General features: G+C 35.8%; 1 non-coding gene and 2 pseudogenes across 1 annotated transcript; all 3 read right to left on the bottom strand.

The window, feature by feature from the left end:
• Window positions 1-287: 287 nt before the first annotated feature.
• Window positions 288-6835, bottom strand: LOC132642128 (large ribosomal subunit protein uL23-like; annotated as a pseudogene).
• Window positions 6836-7478: 643 nt separating this feature from the next.
• LOC132642932 (U1 spliceosomal RNA) lies at window positions 7479-7639 on the bottom strand. The gene has a single exon (XR_009583409.1). It is a non-coding gene; the product is annotated as a U1 spliceosomal RNA (small nuclear RNA).
• Window positions 7640-8636: 997 nt separating this feature from the next.
• On the bottom strand, window positions 8637-8777 carry LOC132642939 (U1 spliceosomal RNA; annotated as a pseudogene).
• Window positions 8778-17576: the final 8799 nt, after the last annotated feature.

The following is a 17576-nucleotide window of genomic DNA, read 5'->3' as shown; positions in this document are numbered from 1 at the left end:
TAGGAATATTTTGACCTCTCTAATTAATAGTTGCAACTAGGGGTGGACCACTCAAACTATTTGACACTAAAACAGCTAACAAAATTGTCAAAATGGGCATGCATAGAATGCGAACGCTGGCACGAAAATGGAATTCTATGTCGCAAGTACTGAGGTATTTATTTCACACGGTATATGCAGAGAATGATGATGGTGATCGACAAAAACCAACTATCTAATACTTATTATACTACATTGCAAATTACCGAGCCCCGAAACCAACTAATATTAATCAGATATTTTGACATTTACCTGATCAATGTGTTCACTTTCTTGGTCTGAATATCATACATCTTCTTTACAGCATCCTTAATTAATCTTCTTCTTGTCAGCATGGATATCAACAATGAAAACCAAGGTGTTATTATCCTCAATCTTCTTCATTGCAGACTCGGTGGTTAAAGGATACTTGAGAATTGCGTAATGATCCAACTTGTTTCTTGTAGGTGCACTAATACGGGGATACTTTGGGTTCCTATCCTTCTTCAATGTCCTGGGCCTGTGTGTATACGGTAAAAACCGGATGCGAGGCAAACCGGTGGAGCGAGGGGACCGACTGATCTGCCTTCTTCGTTATTGGAACGACCAAGCCCGGTGACCCGAGCATTCGTGGTCGTTGGTCCGTATAGCCGTTGGTCCGTACGGCTGTTGGTCCGAGTAGCCGTTGGTCCGTGTGGCCGTTGGTCCGAGTAGCCGTTGGTCCGTGTGGCCGTTGCACGCGGGTCACGCGCCAGTAACGTCCTGTCCTGGTCAACTACCCACCATGCGTGTGTCAGACGGCGCTGTCAGTCCAATCCCACCAAATCCGTGCAGAGTTGTCCTTGTTGCTATTATTTTATTAGTTCACATCATATGAGACCCATGGAGGTCACACTATAAATAGAGCACATCCCCCTCCTTTGTAAGGGTTGGCTCCTTTTACTTTCCAAGAACACTTGTAATAGAAGAATGCATATATACGGTCTCTCTCATTATTTGATTCGGCCAAGGCCACTCGTTATTGTTGTTATTGCATTCCATCCATCAAGTGTCATACATTATACACAGACATTTGTGTTACTAGCCAACTATCATCTTTAGCCGTTTTACTAAGGTGCTCTCAAATATTCACTTTCTTTATCCAATACACATCAAGAACAAAGCACGTATCCTATACCCATTTACAAATTTAATTGATTATCCGAATCCGGGGTAAACAGTTTGGCGCCCACCGTGGGGCTAGGATAATAGTGGTCTTTGATCTTGATCTCTATCTTACCCATCAATATCAGAAACATCTGTCGTCCGTCTCTGAAAAAACGGACCAAATGGCTAACAGTGGGCAATCTGGTCACGTCAACAACAACGAGATCGTGGCCGAAAATGAAGGCAGCGGGCCACGAGGATTGCCAAACCCCACTGACCCTTTAAATACTAACAATTCAATTACTTTGTCCGGGACACAAGTTCGAAAAGAACCGGATACCCCGAATGATAATATTGACTTGCGTTTAATTTTTGAAATGTTGAAGGAACAGAGAGCGGCGATTGCCGAACAAGGAATCGCAATAACCCAGCTGCAAAACGGAGGAGATAAAACGACCCCGGAAAAGGCGAAGAGTGTTGCTGAACCCAGAAGAGATGAGGCACGGATGGTTGAAAGCAATGGCTCCGGAGCTGGTCCATCCACCGAGGTTCTGAGAATGCTCGAAACGTTGGTGAAGCGGGTGGACTCGACCGAAAAAAGGGTGGAGACATACAACTCTCGGGTGGATCAAATCCCGGGGGCTCCGCCTATTTTGAAAGGGCCGGATTCAACGAGGTACATCCAAAGGCCTTTTCCTCCGAGTGCAGCTCCGAAATTGATCCCGAAGAGGTTCAAAATGCCGGATATCCAAAAATATGACAGCACAACGGACCCTCAAGAACACGTGACCTCATACGCCTGTGCTATAAAAGGCAATGATATGGAAGATGATGAAATCGAATCTGTGTTGCTGAAAAAGTTCGGGGAAACTCTGTCAACAGGAGCATTGACTTGGTACGATCATCTACCCGAGCATTTAATCACTTCTTTCGAAATGCTCGCCGATGCCTTCATAAAAGCACACGCCGGAGCCAAAAAGGTGCAGGCTCGAAAGACGGATATTTTCCGTGTAGCCCAAAGAGACGAGGAGCTATTGCGTGAATTTGTCAACCGGTTCCAAAGGGAACGAATGGAGCTCCCCCCGGTTCCAGAGGAATGGGCCGCACAAGCTTTCACAAAGGGGCTCAATGTTCAGAGCTCGACGGCTTCGTTCAAATTAAAGGAAAGCTTGCTGGAATACGAGGCTGTGACCTGGGCGGATGTCCATAACCGATACGAGTCAAAAATTCGGATAGAGGATGACTAACTCGAGCTTCCCCCGGGGCCCGTAAAAATGAACAAAAGCTCGGAGAGATCACGAAAGAATTACGAACCGGAGGCCGGACCATCGAGGGAAAGGTATCGGCCATACTCTCGAAAACCAAGCTTCAGGTCGGAAAAATCAAGGGATGGCCCGAGTCATTTCTCCGGGCGGGGGTGATAAACGGGCCGAGTCCCCGGTTCAGGTATACCACCGAGGAGTCAAACGAGGAGGCCACGGCTGTGAAACTCGATCTCACGGATGAACTTCGCAAAAACGCGTTGGTCCGTATTGCAACCCAGAAGCACAGAATGGAAAGGTACTACAATCGGAGAGCCAATTTTTGATAATTCTAAGTTGGGGACTTGGTGCTTCGGAAAGATACCTTGAGCACCAAGAATCCCAACGGAGGAAAACTGGGTCCAAACTGGGAAAGACCGTACAAGATAACCGAGGTAACGGGCAAAGGATCATATCAGCTGGAATCCGTGGACGGGCAGCGATTGTGCAACAACCGGAACGTGGCTCATTTGAAGGGATATTACTGCTAAGGTATGGACACCTCATGTTTAACCTTTTTCTTTTTGCAGGAAGTCAAGTACCAAATAAAGTTAGGATCTAGGTCTGAAAACGCGTGTTGCACTCTTTTCCTTAGTATAGTTTTGTCCCAAAATGGGTTTTTCGACAAGGTTTTTAATGAGGCAACAAGCACAACGTGTTACTTAACAAAAATAAGGACAAACGACCAGGAACTCGGGGTCACGGCCTACGAGTGGGGACTTGATAGCGCTCGCCTGATCTTGCAGCTGGGATAAACACTAGGGGACTTATACCCACATCGAGGTTTACCCCGGTTAGTGGAAAACGGAGGAGCTCAACAAATCAAGACCGGACCTTCTGCATTAGGTTTCGGTGTAAGGACCAAACGATCATAATAAATCGTGTCCCATTTAGCATTTGCTACCGCAAAGCTAAGGCCCAGCCACCGGCCACAGCCTCCGATGTAAGGACCAAACGATCATAATGAATCGTGTCCCATTCAACATTTGCTACGGCAAAACTAAGGCCCGGCCACCGGCCATAGCCTCCGATGTAAGGACTAAACGATCATAATGAATCGTGTCCCATTCAACATTTGCTACGGCAAAACTAAGGCCCGACCACCGGTCATAGCCTCCGATGTAAGGACCAAACGATCATAATGAATCGTGTCCCATTTTTTCATTTGCTACGGCTAAGGAAGGAAGAATTAAAATTCTCATATGTACAAGCATTTTGCAAACTCAAAGTTACCAAAAGCTGGTATAACAAAATCTTGGGTGTCTTTCTGTTAAAAGGACTTCGCCCCGATGGTAACTGCCGTATTCCGGCACTGCCCCACTCACATACTCTATATCGAGGATTGTGCCCGAAATTCGACAAAGGCGACAAGGTCACAATGACCCAAGCCAAAGCTCGGCAAATTCCCCCAAAATGGGGACTGCTACATCAAAAACTTTGCCGAGGTTGAAAAAATACCGACCCTGAAGAAAATGCCTATCGTAATTCGGAGACATCTGAACTTATGAAGCATCGGATAAGTCCTACGGGCACGGTGAATTAACGACTATGAGTCGACCTGTCCTAAAACGGACCAACGATCATGACCAAAATAATGGCAAACATTCAAAACGAAGAAACAAGAAGGTAACGACGAGCTGACAGGGCCACCGGTTTCGGAAGTTATCCACTCCCCGTTACTCCGATAGATCGGAGATCCAGGAAGTGTGGGGCTATCTGTATACGGTAAAAACCGGATGCGAGGCAAACCGGTGGAGCGAGGGGACCGACTGATCTGCCTTCTTTGTCATTGGAACGACCAAGTCCGGTGACCCGAGCATTCGTGGCCGTTGGTCCGTATAGCCGTTGGTCCGTACGGCTGTTGGTCCGAGTAGCCGTTGGTCCGTGTGGCCGTTGGTCCGAGTAGCCGTTGGTCCGTGTGGCCGTTGCACGCGGGTCACGCGCCAGTAACGTCCTGTCCTGGTCAACTACCCACCATGCGTGTGTCAGACGGCGCCGTCAGTCCAATCCCACCAAATCCGTGCAGAGCTTTCCTTGTTGCTATTATTTTATTAGTTCACATCATATGAGACCCATGGAGGTCACACTATAAATAGAGCACATTCCCCTCCTTTGTAAGGGTTGGCTCCTTTTACTTTCCAAGAACACTTGTAATAGAAGAATTCATATATACGATCTCTCTCATTATTCGTTATTGTTGTTATTGCATTCCATCCATCAAGTGTCATACATTATACACAGACATTTGTGTTACTAGCCAACTATCATCTTTAGCCGTTTTACTAAGGTGCTCTCAAATATTCACTTTCTTTATCCAACACACATCAAGAACAAAGCACGTATCCTATACCCATTTACAAATTTAATTGATTATCCGAATCCGGGGTAAACACTATGAAAGGTGACTTTTGTACGTATCTTCTTTGCCGCCTTCTTGAAGGTTGAGCCAGATTTCACAGCCTTGGCAACCTTTGCAGCCTGAGCTTTAGGGTCCCCCTTTTTTGTGCTATCAGCTGTGACCCAAAAGATAGAACAGAATCGATGTAATGCAATGACATCAAGGAATAAGTTGTGAACTCCAATGACGCTGTCACCAGCTCAAAAGAATAGACATGCATATCCAAAAATATGACTTCTACTTCATAGCACAGATAATTTCCTATCCTACAGTAATTCCAGTTAAACCACCACTTCGTTTGGCTATTAGATAAGAATACCAACGGAAAATGTCGGGAAAAGTAAAATTATCTACAATTGTAGGCTAGTCCAAGTACCTTGCCCATATTTCATTCAAAGAAAAACTAATAGTGATGCATATCACTGTTTGTACAGTAGTGCCATTCCAAATAAAACTTCTAGTTCGTTCTACTAATAAAAGGACCAATTTTAAGAATTACCACGTCTTATTAGGATTTGTTTGAAGAAGTGGATGCCAAGTGAGGAACTTATTACTGGACATTACCAGGCAATTTGAACAATCAAAAGTCCTCCCAACTTCCAACCTCCATAAATAGAAAAAAAAGAACAATGAACTGAACAGCACAACAGGAAGATCAATCAAATCGCAGTTCAAGCCCATTTACCCACCAAAATTTGTGAATTACTGAAGGTCCTGTTGAAAAATATATACCAAGGACACAAAAAATGTATGAAGAAGAATACAAAGATGAAGGCTTGACAATGAACAATAAACACAGAATTGGAGGCTTCAAACACATGCGAAACGTTGTCGTAAAAATGATATTTGCTCCCTCTCCTCTACGAGATTGCTATGAGATTGTACGCAAATAGTTTTAGTGGATATGACAAGCCTGTGAAAATCTACACTGAGCAAACAGTGAGAAAATCCGTCTTAGGAAAGCAATAACTTTTCTTATTTTTAAGTGCAAGATTTTTGTAGAAGAAAAAGAGTTTTTGGGAGGAAGAACAGAGTAACTTTAAAAATCTCACTTCAAAAGGCAAGATAATTCTTTTAAATAGATGAGTGGTTATGTAATTTTGAAAGGACACTTCCTTTCATAAGGACACCTTCTCAAGTAAAACCCTTTCATAAATAAATATTTATATTTAAATAAAATCCCAATAGGTCCTTAGTTCACGCAAATAAAACTTCTATAGTTTATCAAAATACAGTATAATTAGAAGACTGACAAATCAATCAAGCAACCAACTACAACTCAATCAAAATTCGTCAAGTTCAGCTAAATAAATCCACTATATCCATTTCGACCTCCATTAAATAGGAAAAAAAAAAAAACTATGAAAAAGACCAGCACAACACGATGATCAAGCAATTAATTCGCAGTTAAGTCCATTTGTCTGCCAAAAATGGTAATGAAGGTCCAAAGTTCATGCAAATACAACTTCTTTAGCTTATCAAACTGCTGTACAATCAATCAACCAACACGATTCAATCAAAGTTAGTAACTCAGCTAAATGAACTCTATCCATTCCAATTCTAAATAATTCTTCTTTTAATGCAAATTAGAGGCTCTCTAAAACTAGCAGTTCCCTAAATTCACATAATTCAGTACTAAATAACACGAAGATCAATCATATCGCAGTTCAAGCCCATTTGTCCACCGAATTTTGGACTAATGAAGGTCCACGGTTCACACAAATACGAATCTTTCAGCTTATCAAAATACAGTATAATTAGAAGACAGACAAATCAATCAATCAACCAACTACAACTAAATCAAAATTAGTACTTCCACTACATCCCTTCCACTATTGATTTCAATTATAAGTAATTCTTCTTTTAAGGCAATAGGAGCTCTCTAAAACTAGCAATTCTCTAATTTCGCATAATTCAGTAGTAAAAAAATACATAAAGCTCATTGAAGCTAAATACCTTTTGCTGGAGCCATTGATGATTACTGCAACGCGAGCCTTACCGAACCCAAAGCATACAATTCTTATAAGTATACAAAACCGATTCCAAAAAAATATATATATATTAGATATATGCATGCATGCATACATACATACATACTTCCTCTGTTCCAATTTATGTGACAACTTTAAATTGACAATTATTGTGACTTATAATACATTAGTTTTCAAATATGTATATTTTACTTCAAAAACTTTAAAATTCCATGCTTGAATTTAAGGTTAAAATTAAACTGTTTGACTCTCGAAATCAAAATTGTGCCACATAAAGTGTGACAGAGGAATATACATGGAATCGAGGGAGTTCGTAAGGTTGTAAGTGACAGTGATATACTTCACTATTACACTGGTCTGATAATTTTTGAAATTCTTGGGCTTTATAGTAAACTTAAATGTTTAAGTGTCTAGATTCAAATGACTTTTAGGATACCTAGGTGCATGGTTTTTATGTTACCTCAGTTCATTGTCTTTTGCATTAACTAGGTACATTATTATGTTTTCAAGGAGATTAGGTTCATATTTTTTTTCATAGGCAGTTAAGAGCCAAAAACAGTATGTTTTGTACCTTGTATCATACACATCAGGTGAAACAATGGCAAACATTAGACTTACGATTGGGTAGGGGCCGCGCGAACGCAGGCCCCCGCTGTCACAAATTATGACGTAGGCTCGACCACTTGGGCCGACCTTAGGCGAGCACCCCTCCAAAGTGCAATGGAGGTCACCAACCTAGGCCATGGACCTTCTTGATCGTCCATTGACCCCGTCCAGGTAAGTATGTTTCTCTGTTGCCCTTGGCCCTATTTTATAGTATGTCCATGCTTACTATCGTCTTCACTTAGTGATGTGGGACTAAGTGATCCTTCTTCAACAGACAACTTTTGCTGTCTATGAGAAGCTCTTTTTGTTCATTTCCTTCTCAGTGCTAGCCTGTTATATAATCATTCATGAGTTTATGTCAAGAAAGTAATTACATCTTCAAATAATACAAATGCATGCTTTAAACTCCAGAACAGCTATGAACAAGTCAAGGGGCGTATGTAGTGTTAATGTTACAGGTGCATCCGAACGTAGCTTTGGCGCAGACTTTATATGTATGTGTTGAATTTTTTTACCAAATAAGTATGCGTACTTTATTTAGAAACTAATAAATTAAATGAGACGTGGTGAAATCCCGAATTCGAAACCATAAAGTTCAACTTTCGAATCCACTTCCGTGGACAACGGTTAAATATTAGATCGCGGGTTGCCATGTGAGCTAACCCGACCCAGCTAGGAGAAAGAAAAATAAATAAATAAACAAAGCATGGACTTCTCTGCAATGGTTAGCAGAAATTACTAATGGATAAATTCCTCTAGTTTCTTTTCTTCTTCGGCATAAATACAAAAAAACTGACGTTTGTACCTGTGGACAAAAAGCAAAAGGTTTTTTTTTTTTCCTCTCCTTTTATTTTCCGAAAAGAATCACACAAGACATTTAGTTCGTCGAATAATTATGTTTGCAAGATAAACAAAATTATGATTCTAAACAGAATCCTGCCAGATTCCAATAATTTGGCAGTAAAGAGACTAAGTATTATAAGAATAATTTTTTATTTTTTTTATCTTGTTGAAAAATCTTATCACAGTTATTCAATCAAAACAATATTGAGCTAGTTAATTGACTTACTTGATAAATTGCAATTGATGAAATGTTCATCCTCTGGATGAGTTTCTTTTACAACAAGGCAAATTATCTAGGATTAGATGTTTTCAACACTTAAGACTTAGAATTGGGCAGGGGCCTGCCACAAATTATGACGTAAGCTCGGCAACTTGGGCCGACCTTAGGCGGGCACCCCTCCAAAGTGCAGTGGAGGTCACCAACCTAGGCCATGGGTCTTCATGATCGCCCATTGACCCCGTCCAGGTAAGTATGTTTCTTTGTTGTCCTTGGCCTTAATTTATAGTAGGGCTGGGCATGAATACCGAAAACCGAAAAATCGAACCGAACCGAACTTCAAGAAACCGAAACCGAAAGAACTGAACCGAACTAGTTGGGTTCGGTGTCCACCTTCAAAAAACCGAAACCGAAAGAACCGAACCGAACTAGTTGGGTTCGGTGTTCACCCTCAAAAAATCGAAACCAAAAAAGCCGAACCGAAGTTTGATAAAACCGAACCGAAGAACCGAACGCCCACCCCTAATTTATAGTATCTCCTTACTCGTCTTCTGCCTTCTTCACTTGGCGATGTGGGACTATGGTGGTACTATTATTTTCCAAAATTACTAATACATGCTGCTTTATACAACTGATTACTCCTAAAAGCGACCTCCTCTTTGCATAATCAGTAAGAAACGTGAGATCACGTTGAGAATGACGCGCCAATATAATGTTCATTAAACTAGCTGGCACTATAAGTCGTAAATTTTGTACCACAGATATCCTGTGTCAAATTGACCACATATCACACGCATATGTTGAATCCTTGACACCGAGTTTGCCTGCGAGTAACACAAGATATTGCACACATTTGGAATCACGGCTGAGTCAACCACGAATATGTAATCCCTCAAAGAACTGAAGTACACTGGAATTCAATAAAGATTTCTTCTTTTTTCAAAGTACAAGGTCCATTGAGATTTTTAAAAATAGTAGTAATAAATATGTACTACATTATTTTTTCATAGGACAAAGTCTTGTGGTATCAGTGTATAGATAATGGGTGTTCTGTATAACTATATATAACATTGCATATACTCTGTATATATATAATGTATATGCTTTGTATAATCATGTATAAACACATGAAATCAACTCAAATTGCAGTGGTATTTGTATAGCTATATACAGTCAAACCTCTCTATAATTGTCATTCGTTATAACAACATTTCACTATAATGACCTGATTTTCTCCGGAACCAATTTTTCATGTTATATTTTACTTCTCTATAACAGCATTCTACTTATAACAGCAATGGTATTCATTATAGTGATACACTCTTTGTAAAATTATCTCTCTATAACAGTCATACTCAAATATTGTGCAATAATATTTTGTCAGAAATATATGTATATATATATATATATATATATATATATATATATATATATATATATATATATATATAAGGAGAGTAGTCTAGCTTAATATTAAGTCAAGTGGCGTAATATGAACAAGTCACTAGGCAACAAATTCTATTTGCACTAATTATTAAAGAAGTTATTAATTGTAGTTCAAAATATTGCCGAGTTTAATAATCTATATATAAGGAGAGTAGTCTAGCTTAATATTAAGCCAAGTGGCGTAATATGGACAAGCCACTTGACAACAAATTCTATTTGCATTAATTATTAAAGAAGTTATTAATTGTAGTTCAAAATATTACCTAATTTAATAGTCTATATTTGTATTATATATATAAAAGGAGAGTAGTTTGGCTTAATATTAAGCTAAATGGCGTAATATGAACAAGTCACTTGGCAACAAATTCTATTTGCATTAATTATTAAAGAAGTTATTAATTGTAGTTCAAAATATTACCTAATTTAATAATAATAATAATAATTGTCACACCCCTTTTTTGCGCCCCCGCGCTATAAATGCGCAAGTTTTATTATTACAGGGTTTTTCCATTTGAAGTGACGGTTTTGAAAAGGGATTATTTATTTACTCAGAATCGCCACTTGAAATTGAGTTTTGGTGTTCCAAGTCACCTAATGAATCCCTAATCAAAAGGAAATGACTCTTTTATTATGGTCCGCGAAAACAGAAGACCGGGTAAGGAATTCTGTTGACCGGGGAGAAGGTGTTAGGCATTCCCCGAGTCCCGTGGTTCTAGCACGGTCACTTTATCAACTTATACTTAGCTTAAATTAATCTTTGAATATATTATGTATCTGAGCCTTGATTTGCTCGTACTTTTATTGTTGAACATTTTTTATTGGTTTCTAACTTGGATGCGTAACCGCATTCCAGATCTTTTAAGCGTCTCAAAATAAGATGCATAACTGCATTCTTACTCGAAACAAGATTAATTATTAAAACGAGTTTAGCCAAGGTGCATAACCGCATCCTTGAGTTATAAAAAATGGTCTCGAAATAAGATGCGTAACCGCATTCTTAATCGAAACAAACGTCTGAAAACGTGCCTAAAGCTCGTCTAGCGTTAAAGGCAATTATTTGTCTCTAAAATCCGAGACTTATTATTATTGGTTATTATTAATTTTCACTCTTTTGACAACGGGTTTTGAATAAATTCGCAACCCATCTCGCTCCCTTAAAATTTGGTTTTTCCGCTCTTTTCTTTTCCTTTGACAACGAGATTTGAAATAATTTGCATCTCGTCTCGCTCATCTCACAATTAATTAATAAGTATGGCCTTAACCGTTGGTCTTGGCCTGATTCTTTTGTTTAAGAAATATATTGAGCAAATATACGACCGAATAATTAAATTAACAAAGACCTTCATTAATTACAACAAAGCAGAATATCCAAACAGATAAGAGTATAAAGAAAACGACACTACCCCTAATTTTATCACTGTAACCGAGGCCTCCATTTTTACATTTTTATTTTCTTCCGGGACATCCCACCCGGGAATGAATATACAATATTGAAAGCAAGTAAAAGAAAAACACACAAACAATTTAAACGAACCTAACGTTTGCCTACCCGATCCAATCTATATAATAAAAATACAAAATGACATAAGCAGAAACTCTTTAAATTTTAGCCTAATCGTCCGTTAATATTGTCAAAATGAATCAAAATCCACCCTTTATTTCTTTAATTCTCATTAACTTTAATTAAACCCTCCTTAATCAATTTCGTTAAAATAATAAACAAACGTCGGCAATCATCCACCAATCAGTAGGATTAAGCGCGAGAATCATCAACACAAAATCACGTCACCATAAAATAACATATTAACTAGAAAGAAACGAACGAACAAAGGAAGAATTGGACCTCAATTAGCTTTAATTCCACAAAATTATTTGACGGGACCCGAACCGAAGCTTTGAACCGAACTCGAACGGAACCTCGAAGCGGTATCACCAACTCAGTGCTTTCGTCGTAAAACTAAACCTTCGTTGTATTAAATCTCCAAACTTTGGACTACAGAAAACAAAAACAAAAAAAACTGCTGATCGAACTAAAAAACGGAACTGTTCACCGGAGCTCAACAAACCTCGCCGAAAAAATTGAATCTTTTTTCAGAAAGAAGAGCTGAGTTTTCAAGGCGAGATATGGTGGTAAAGAGATGGTTTCAAGCAGTATTCGTTTGGGTGAAGCTTGATGTTTATGGAGATTAAAACTCTAATGTTCAACCATGGCTTTAGTGTAAGAATAATACTATGATGAAGCTTCTTAGCTGCTTGGGTTTTTTCAATGGCTAGCTACGTATGGCTGATGTATGTGTATTATGGCTTGGGAATGATTAATGTGTAGTGTGTTTAGGATGATGATGGCGGCTCTGATTTTTTTTTTCTATTCACTATCTTCTATAGTGTAGGTATTTTAGGTTTAGGGTATAGTCTTTATATATGTAGGGTTTGAAAAATGATGAAAAGACTTTTTGGGTCCATGGGCTTTGGAGTGATGTAGACGAATTTTTATAATGTAAAGGAAATTTTTCTTTTTTTTTTCTTTTATTGTTATTTTTACAAAGGGTGCATGTGCTAAATTATAGGATCCACAAAAATAAAATTTTCCTCCCATATCCCTATTAATCTTTTTTTTCATTTTTCATTTTTTCCTACGGGTCCCACGCCCAACAATATATCCCCAAAATAACGTGACCCTTTCTATATGGAACAAAATCAACTGGACCACCTAAACAAAATTCCCCTTATCTGTTGTCCTCTTCTTTTCTTTCTCTCATTTTTCTTTTAATTGTGTGGGCCCCACCCCCTAACAATAATATTTCCAAAAAACGTGACCCTTTCCCATTTTAATAAAATTTGTTATGAAACTTTGTCATTTTGTGGTGAGGTGGTATAATCCTATTTGCTCATTTTTTTATTATTTTTTTTATTTTAAAAGTGTAAAAACAAAAAATATTTAATAACTATTTCTAGATAACTAAAAAAAAATACTCTTAAAATAAATAACTGGCTAAGCAAAATTAAAAGCTATAAAGCATATTTTTGTAATTTTTCTTTCTTTAAAACACAAAATTTATACTCTGAAAATAGCGAATATTTGTTGTCCTTTTTTTCATTTTCACAAACAAACCTAATAAAAATGAAATAGAATAAAACTAACACGTCAAAAATTAAAATTATAAGAAATATTTAAAACTATATGATGAAACACACGGAGAGGGTCAAAATTACGTGTCTACAACAACAATAATAATAATAATAATAATAATAATAATAATAATAATAATAATAATAATAATAATAATAATAATAATAATAATAATAATAATAAACTCACGTAATACACTCATACGATATTATCAACACATTGTAGTAGTAGTTGTTAATAATAATAAAGAAAATAATAATGAACTCACGTAATATACTCATTAGATATTATCAACACATAGTAGTAGAGTTGTTAATATAATAATAATAATAATAATAATAATAATAATAATAATAATAATAATAATAATATCTATATCTATATTATAATAAAAGGATGGCAGTATAGCTTAATACGTAATATGAATAAGCCACTTGGCAACAAATTCTATTTGTATTAATTCTAACAATAAATTAATTGATATTATTAAATGAACTCACCTAATTTGGTGTATTGATTGGAGAAAATTATTAATTGATATTCTTGGATTCTAATTTATAGTCAACAATGCTCCTTTAAATGGTAAGATATAATATTGTCCTTTATTACTTTCTGCAATTAAGATAAATTCAAGCCCATATGAAGAGCACCCGTCCGATTAAATTGAATGCAATATCAAAATTAAAATGTATCAAAAAATCATGATTAAAAGTCATTTGTTTAATATTTTCACTTTAAAATGTTACCGAGTAAGTAATCTATTAGGAATATAGAAAATGATAAGTCTAAACGAAATTGAGATATCAAACATTAGATTTTATCACCTTTTTTATTAAATAGTAGAAGCGTAATTAGCAGGGGGAAAAAATATAATGCTACTTTGAATTTTAAACCAAGTTGATATTATATATAGATGTAAAAAAATTTAAACTTAAAATAAATAAATAAAAAATAGAATTTGAATTAAATTGAAAGACAGTTACCTTTTTTTAAACTAATCAAATGACTATCCTTCCTAAAAATAAAAAATATGGAACACATCTAAGTGTTTTTGGTGCTTCCTTTTAAGAAGAAGATTTTCTTTCAAGGTAGGTGCTAACAGAATCAAAATCGACAACTTTTATGGATCTGATGAACTAAATTTTATAAATAAATATCGATTTCCTTTTCTATATTTCTCTTTCTATGTAGAGAAAATATTCTAATACAAATATTTGAACTGAAATAAAAAAATTGAATTTGAATTAAAAGGTAAAACGTGTGCAATTTAAATATCATCTTATAAGGAATATTAGAATTTTTTTTCCCGTAGTTTGGGTTTTATTTGTAATGAATTTATAATGCAATAAAAATTTAAAATTGATTATACCCCCTAAAATTTAGGTAACTGATTATAAATTCTAAAATGTTTAATTCAAATTCTGAATTTGAAGTAGTTGGGCATATATATTTGTGGAAAAATGGTTAAAAAATTATCTCCTTTTTCGGCTTTTCTCTATTTATATTTTTTTATTTTGCATTCTCTCTTATTAATCTGCTATATCTTATTTAAATAAATAATTTGAAAAAAAAAAACAATCACTAATTAGAAAAAACAACTGATGCCTTATATGAGTCCAGAAAATTTTCCCGAAATTTGTGGATATAATTAAGTAATCAGTTACATATTATCAAAACATAAAATTAAGAGAGATTTAAGGAGAACTTCATTAAGAAAGATTTGAGTGGAAGTTAAAAAATGATGAAGGGGGCACCTAAATAAGGTATGAAATAATAGAATATCAATCAATAATGATACATATTTATGGTATATTTATTTTTGTGCAAATTATTAAGTAAAAAAAGGGTGATAAATTTCTGGAGTCGTTCTATTTATGCCATCAACCAGCTCTCCAAACATCCTCCTTGCTTTTGCTTTTCATTGCTTAAAATTTTTAGTGTTTATAATCTGTATTACATGTGTAGTTTCTTGATTTTATGTTGTTTTGCATAATTATGATATAAAGGTGATTGACTTTCTTGATCTTTTTCTTTTTTATCCTTTCAACATTAGGTTTTGGTAGAGTACGAGATCAAACATGTTGATGAGAAGTTTTCTCAAGGACATCACTAATTCAAAATAAGAGCTAATGAAGGTTGAACGTTGAATTCACAATGTATGTTTGGAACAAGAAAATTATTTGTCGCGAATGATTTGAATTATTCATAGTGTTGATAGTTGGTAAGTTTGGTGAATGCTTGATTTGGATACAAAAGTTTATACTTCATCTGTCCCAATTTATGTATATTTTTCGCTTTCTAACATTCAAACTGCATGAATTTTGATCATCATCTTGAGATATTTTTTTTTACCAAATTGATATGATAAAAGTTATAACTTATTTTTCATGTTGTTTTCAAATAAAATATTAATTTTCAAATATTGAGTTAATCTATTCCAATTTAGCTTCAAAGTTTAATCAAATTGATTCTCGAAAAGTGAAAAGTATCTCATAAATCACATTTTCATATGATTAATATTCTTTAATTTTGTCCACGCATCGCGCGGGTACAAATACTAGTTATGTATAAAAATAAACATTAAAATATTTCTGGTGATCGTCATATACATAGTAAATTTGAAGTAAAAATATCTAAAGGAAACAAATATATTTCTCATAAATCTGATTTAGTCTTGAATATTTTCAAAATCACCTATTTTCTATCTACCGATTTTGTATATATTTGATACTTATTTCCTTGATTTTGGTAGTTGTAACTAGACTATTTTAAGTTTGAAATTTTGCAAGACCAAATCTGATTATTATGTGAAATACATATTTTTTCCTTTTAATATATGCAAACAATCAAATCTTACGATTTAATGTAGTATCGATTTAATTAACTCAATTGGTAGGATAATATCTATGAATATTTGTGGAACTTTAATTTTGATATCTTCCTTTTATAATTTGAATTAATTGTGAATTTTGTAACTATAAATACAATTATATTTCTAGTCAAAAATAACAATGTTCATCACATATCCTTTATTCACGCAATATGGGGTCTAAACGTCAAGCTATTTCTCTAGAAACAAAAATAGCAGTGTCAATACAAAGAGGACAATCCAAAAATCACACATGAACAACTGAAACAGAAATTTTCAATTGGTAGTCGTCAAGCTGCCGGGGACATTCTTAGCAAGAAGAACAAGTACATTGAGGCAGCTAAGCAAGCTGAAGCTATTCAAAAGCCTGTTAAAAGCAAGAAATTGCGTGAATGTGTGCATCCTGAGGTACGTATCGAAAAGAATTTCCGTAATATTTTTTATTAATAAACTAACCCCTCAATATTATTTAGATTGACAAAGTAGTAAAGATTTGGTTTACTCAAGCAAGGGCAAATCATGTCATCTTGACAGATGCAATTATCACCGCCAAAGCTCTTACTTTTGAAGAATCTCTAGGTATTAACACGGTAGGAAAAAAAACTTCTCTGCCTCTAATGGGTGGCTCTTGCGGCTCAAACAACGACATGGCATCAAGTATTACCGTTTTCATGGTGAGGCTGAGAGTGCTCCCATCCAAGACCTTCCGACTTTATGCACTAAACTTGAAGAAGTAATAAAAGATTATGCTCTTAGGGATGTCTTTAATGGATGAGACTGGACTTTTTTTTCGTATGTCTCCAAATAAGACTCTTGCTCAAATGCCAGAGAGTGGACGTAAGAAAGATAAATCTAGAATTACTGTGATGATAACATGCAATGCTTTGGGTAAGATATCATTTTCCTGCGACATATTTTATTTGTTGAAATTTTTTAAAGATTAAATGTTTTTTTTTAGTTGATTGTTCTTTTTTTCAAAAAGGCTCAAACTAAATTTTCTTATGCACACTTTATTCGCAGGGACAGAAAAAATAAAACCTTTGGTTATTGGATGTGTTGCTAAACCTCGTTGTTATAAACATGTTGATATGGACTCTCTCCCACACATCAATTATTTCTTTAACAAGAAAGCATGGATGACTCGTGACATTTTCAAACAATACATGCTTGGTCTCAATGCTAAATTTGAAGATGAAAATCATAAGATTCTGTTATTGATGGACAATGCTACTCCTCATGACATCGAAAAATACGAAGATCGGCTAACACATATTAAGGTGATTTATGTAGCTTTAATCATATCCTTTTTAATGATAATTTTGTGCTAACATTTATTTAGTCAAGTTCATTATCTTCCGCCTAATACGACATCACATCTTCAGCCCGCGGATGCTGGCATAATTGCAAATTTTAAGGTCAAGTATAAAAGTATTTTTATCAAGCATTTGATTGATGAATATGAGCGCAGTGGAAGTCACCCATTATCTAATGACAGCAAGTTCAACATACGTTAAGCAATTAACATTCTTGTAGAAGAATGGAATGATGTTAAGACCTCTACCATTCTCAACTGTTGGAGAAATACCGGAATTCTACCTACAGATGTCAACC

The sequence above is a fragment of the Lycium barbarum genome, chromosome 5 (assembly GCF_019175385.1).
Source record: "Lycium barbarum isolate Lr01 chromosome 5, ASM1917538v2, whole genome shotgun sequence".
Lineage (NCBI taxonomy): Eukaryota > Viridiplantae > Streptophyta > Magnoliopsida > Solanales > Solanaceae > Lycium > Lycium barbarum.
Note: the sequence above shows the minus strand (reverse complement) of the source record. Positions and strands in the feature narration are given on the sequence as shown.